The sequence below is a fragment of the Nicotiana tabacum genome, chromosome 13 (assembly GCF_000715075.1).
Source record: "Nicotiana tabacum cultivar K326 chromosome 13, ASM71507v2, whole genome shotgun sequence".
Taxonomy (NCBI): Eukaryota; Viridiplantae; Streptophyta; class Magnoliopsida; order Solanales; family Solanaceae; genus Nicotiana; species Nicotiana tabacum.
In genome coordinates this window covers 17,505,888-17,511,983 of record NC_134092.1, presented here as the reverse complement: position 1 = coordinate 17,511,983, position 6,096 = coordinate 17,505,888, and positions in this window count along the sequence as shown.

The window sequence follows — 6,096 nt, the reverse complement described above, 5'->3', positions numbered from 1 at the left end:
CACCGCATGTGCGAAAATCGCTGGGCAGAGAGGGTTCATTTAATACGGGACTTAGGCCATTTTTATCACATTTCTCTTTCACTCTTGGGCGATTTGAGAGCTTTTAAGGAGGGGATTTCACTAGCACTTGGGGGTAAGTGATTTATACCAATCTTGAGTTAAATACATAGATTAAGGGTAGCTAATAACTTGTAAATTAGTGAAAAATTATGGGTTTAAGTGAAAACCTAGGTTTTTGATAAAATGAGATTTAACTACGAAATATTTTATGAAATTTAGTAAAAATAATATATTTTAATTCATAAGGTTATGGGTAACAACTTTCTTCAAACATTTTCGGAATCTGGGCACGTGGGCCCAAGGGGGTGAATTTTAGGATTTTTGCAAATAGGCTTGGAAAATCATTTTGATAGTTAGGGTATGAACTTTTAAGCATGTATTAATTATTTCATATAACATCTGACTAGTTTCGAGCCGTTTGGCACAAGTCTTGGACCGGAAAGTAGGCTTTGAGATGAGGTACGTCTCTTTTCTAACCTTGTAAGAGGGAATTAACCCCATAGTTAAATTATAACTAATATGCGCTCCTACGTGTGGGGGCTACGTACATACGAGGTGACGAGAGTCCGTACGTAGCTACTATTTATGCTATTGTCTGGGTAGTCTAGGACCCATATCATGCTATACTTGAAGTGTTTGCACTCCTACTTGTTGAGTTAATTGCTTAAGTCGTATTGGAAGTTGATAAAGGAATTGCAAAAGGTTAAATCCATTTACTCAAGGTTGCGAATGGAACTTGACTATAAATAAGAATTTGTGTGTTATTTGAAATATTTTCTATTTGTGGAGCGAGCCGAACGCTTAGGTAGCATATAGATGCATCTATGGTTTGTGCCGTTCGACCCTCGGTAGTGCACAGTTTAAATATTAAGATGGATTGGGTCGTACGACCTCGGCATAATATGCACATGAAAATCTTAGGAACTATTCATGATTTATATTGCTTAAAATGCCTTGAAATACGAGATGTTAAATAATGAAACTAAACTCGGGGTTTAATATTTGCGAAAGAAGAATTTACTATTTCCTGATATTTGAGCTTTCAGTATTATTAATGAAATCCATGCTTAGTATAAAGTTTGATATATCATTTTTGGCCCATAGTAAGTGTCAAAGTCGACCCCTCGTCACTACTTCTTCGAGATTAGACTGGATACTTACTGGGTACATGTTGTTTATGTACTCACGCTACACTTTTGCACTTAACTGTACAGGATCTGAGGCAGGTACATCTGGTTACTAGTTCGGTGCACATATTTGATCCCTGCTACGAGACTATACGGTGAGCTGCCCTTCCGAGTCGTCCTGCAGCAGCCAGAGTCTTTCTTTTGTTTATTTGTTTTGTCTATTTCATTTCTGGCAGTAGATTAGGATTCTTTTGTATATTCTACTAGTAGCCCATATACTTGTGATACTAGGTCTTGGCACACACACAAGTAAACTTATGATTTTTGGGTTGTATTACTATGGTTATGATTTCATTTAGCTGCTTTCGTTTTGCTCACTTTAAATTCCATTATTTGTTAAATTCATTAAGTTTAAGGAAAGTTAGTTGTTCGAAAAACTTAAAAAAAAAGAAAGGGGAAAAATGGAAATCACTAAATTGTCCACTGTCGGCTTGCCTAGCAATGGTGCTGGGCGCCATCACGGCCTAAACCAGAATTGGGTCGTGAAAACATGGTATCAGAGCACTATGTTCACGTAGGTCTCACAAGTTATGGGCAGACCTAATAGAGTCTTGCAAATCGGTGCGGAGACGTCCGTGCTTATCTTCGAGAGGCTATAGGGTATTAGGAAACTACTCTTTATTCATATCATATCGTGCAGTTGATGGTATACTAAGTTCCTTTCTCTCATTCTCTCACAGATGGTGAGAACGCATACGGCGGGCATTCCAGACCCGGGAGGAGCTGCTCCCCCCGTTGCTAGAGGCCGAGGCAGAGGCCGGGGGAGGGCACCAACCCGAGGTAGGGGACGAGGACGTACCAGAGTTGCCCCAGTTGCACCACCAACGGATCCAATGGAGGATACCATCATTGAGGAGCAGGGCGAGGTGCCTCCAGCAGAGCCATCCTCGGTAGATTTCATGTCAGCACCGGGCTTTCAGGAGGTCATGGGCCGTATGTTGCGGTTCATGGACACTATGCCTCAGGCTGGTTTATTTCCAGCGGACCCTTCTACCTCTTAAGAGAGAGGGAGCACAGACCTCTACCGTTCAGGCTCCTGGTCATGCAGCCGCTGTATATCATACCCTGGACACTCTCCCGTGGGCGGAGCCCAGCCAGTCGCAACAGTTGTCCCTGAACCTAGACTAGCTGCGGCCGGCGAGCCACAAAAGCTTTTAGATAGATGGACTAGGCTTCACCCTCCGGTCTTTGGGGGTAAGCGACACGAGGATCCTCAGGACTTTATTGATATGTGCAGGGACAGACTGCACAACATGAGGATATTGGAGTCTCACAGGGTGGATTTCACTACCTTTTAGTTGGAGAGCCGAGCACGTAGGTGGTGGCAGTCTTATCTTCTTGGTAGACCATGAGATTCTCCTCCCATGACTTGGGGCCAGTTCACACGCCTATTCTTGGACAAGTATATTCCACCCTCTCAGAGGGAAGAGTTGCGATTCCAGTTTGAGCAGCTCCAGCAGGGTCAGATGTCCGTGACCGATTATGAGGCGAGGTTCCCCGAGCTATCTCGCCATGCACTTATGATACTCCCTACTGAGGCAGAGTGGGTGCGAAGGTTTGTTGCGGGGTTGCACTCAGGTATTCAGGCTAGTATGGCCCGAGAGGTAGAGATGAGGATTTCCTACCAGCTAGTAGTGGAGATTGCTCGGAGGATCGAGGGCTATCACCAGAGGGGTAGGGAGCAAATGCAGCAGGACAAGAGGGTCCGTTACTCCGGGGAGATCAGAGGTGCCCTAGCTGGGGGCAGAGGTCAGTTCAGGAGGGGTCATCCCAGTAGGCCCCCATATCCAGCACCTCAGCCTCCATGGGGTGCTCCAACGCGACCCTATTTCTGTGCTATGCCGGAGAGTTCTTACCGACCGCTAGTTGTTTAGGGTCTTTCTAGTGGGTACTCCGGTCATCGGGGTTCTTCTAGGGCTTACTTCAGTGCCATGCCAGAGAGTTCATATCGCCCACCAGCTATTCAGGGTTCTTCCGGTGGGTATTCAGGCCATCAGGGTCAGAATTCAGGGAAGCAAATTACCGCGCCGAGAGGTTGTTTTGAGTGCTGGGATCTTAGTCATGTGCAAAGATTTTGCCCCAGGCTTCGGGGTAAGGCAATGCAGCAGGGCCAACAACCTATGATTTCAGCTCTGGTAGCCGCACTAGCCATCCGGCTGCCCAGAGGAGGAGGGCAGATGGGTAGAGGCCGTCCCAGAATTGGAGGTCAGGCAGGCGGAGGCCAGCCAGGTAGCGCTCCAGCTAGATTTTATGCCTTTTCGGCCAGACCGGATGCAGTGGCCTCAGATGTCGTGATCACAGGTATTATCTGTGTCTGCAGTAGGGCTGCTTCAGTATTATTTAATCCAGGTTCTACCTATTCGTATGTGTCTTCCCTGTTTGCTCATTTTTTGGATATTCCTCATGAGCCCTTGGGTACTCCTGTTTATATGTCCACTCCTGCGGGCGATTCTATTGTTGTGGATCGGATTTATCGGTCCTATGTGGTTACATTTTATGGGTATGAAACTAAAGCAGATCTTTTGTTGCTTGATATGACCGACTTTGAGGTCATCCTAGGCATGGACTGGCTATACCCATATCACGCCATCCTTGATTTCCATGCCAAAACCGTTACCTTAGCGATGCCAGAGTTGCCAAGGTTGGAGTGGAAGGGTTCATCTACCAGTATATCTAGTCGGGTCATCTCTTTTCTGAAGGCTCGACATATGGTCGAGAAGGGTTGCTTGACTTATCTAGCCTATGTTCGGGATACTACCGTAGAGTCTTCGATGATTAACTCAGTGTTAGTAGTTCGGGAGTTCGCCAATGTGTTTCCTTCGGACCTTCCAGGCATGCCACCAGATTGTGATATTGATTTCTGTATTGACTTGGCTCCAGACACTCAACCTATATCTATCCCACCATATCGTATGGCTCTGAAAGAATTAAAGGAGTTGAGGAACAACTTGAGGATTTGCTAGCAAAGGGGTTCGTCAAGCCGAGTGTATCACCTTGGGGTGCACCAGTATTATTTGTGAAGAAGAAAGATGGGACTATACGGATGTGCATTGATTACCGCTAGTTGAATAGTTGAACAAAGTCACCATTAAGAACAAGTACTCGTTGCCGCATATTGATGATTTGTTTGACCAATTGCAGGGTGCTAGGGTATTTTCTAAGATTGACTTGAGATCGGGGTACCATCAGTTAAAGATTCGGGACTCAGATGTTCCGAAGACTGCCTTCCGTACTAGATATGGCCATTATTAGTTTCTAGTGATGTCCTTCGGCTTGACCAATGCCCCAGCGACGTTTATGAATTTGATGAACATGGTGTTCGGGCCTTATATTGATTCCTTTGTTATTGTCTTCATTGATGACATCTTGATTTACTCACGTAGCATGGAGGAGCACGAGCAACATTTGAGAGTAGTACTTCAGACCTTGCGGGAATAGAAGCTATATGCTAAGTTCTCCAAGTGTGAGTTTTGGTTAGATTCCGTGGCATTCTTGGGGCATGTGGTATCAGGCGAGGGTATCAAGGTGGATCCCAAGAATATTGAGGCAGTTCAGAGTTGGCCTCGTCCCACTTCTGCGACTGAGATCAGGAGTTTCTTGGGATTAGCAAGTTATTATCGTCGGTTTGTGGAGGGATTTTCATCTATTGCAACACCTTTGACTAGATTGACCCAGAAGGATGCTCCGTTCCGTTGGTCCGAGGATTATGAGGCAATCTTTCAGAAGCTCAAGACAGCTTTGACTACAACACCGGTTCTAGTGTTGCCTTCCGGTTTGGGGATGTATATAGTTTATTGTGATGATTCACGCGTTGGTTTGGGTTATGTACTGATGCAGGATGGGCAAGTTATTGCATATGCTTCGCATAAGTTGAAGATTCATGAGAGGAATTACCATGTGCATGACCTAGAGTTAGCCGTGATTGTTCATGCTCTTAAGATCTGGAGGCATTACCTTTATGGGGTGTCTTGTGAGGTTTACACTGATCATCGCAGCTTGCAACATTTGTTCAAGCAAAGCGATCTCAATTTGAGGCAGCGCATATGGCTTGAGTTACTGAAGGATTATGACATCACTATTCTTTATAATCCGGGCAAGTCGAATGTGGTCGCGGATGCCTTGAGCAAAAAGGCAGAGAGTATGGGTAGCTTGGAATTCATTTTAGTAGAGGAGAGGCCACTAGCCTTAGACATTCGGTCCTTGGCTAACAGACTCGTGAGGTTGGATATTTCGGAGCCCAGCTGAGTTCTTGCATGCGTCATTGCCCAATCTTCACTATTTGAGCAGATCAAGGCTCGACAGTTTGATGATCCGCACTTGGCGGTCCTCAGAGAAACAGTACTACAGGGTGGTGCCAAGGAGGTTTTATATTGGCGAGGATGGTGTTCTGCGACTCCAGGGTCGTCTATGTGTTCCTAATATCGATGGCTTGATGGAAAGGAACCTAGAGGAGGTGTACAATTCCCGATATTCCATTCACCCAGGTGCTACAAAGATGTATCAGGACCTGAAGGAACATTATTAGTGGCTGCAGATAAAGAAAGACATAGTTGAGTATGTAGCTAGATGCTTAAATTGCCAGCAGGTTAAGTATGAGCACCAGCGGCCAGGAGGCCTATTCCAACAGATGACTATACCCGAGTGAAAGTGGGAGCGCATCACTATAGACTTCGTAGTTGGGTTGCCGCGGACTTTCATGAGGTTTGATACAGTTTGGGTCATTGTAGACAGATTGACCAAGTCGGAACACTTTATTCCTGTGATGACTACATATACCTGAGAGAGATTGGCCCAAATTTATATCCAAGAGATAGTTCGGCTGCATGGTGTGCCCGTTTCCATCATTTCA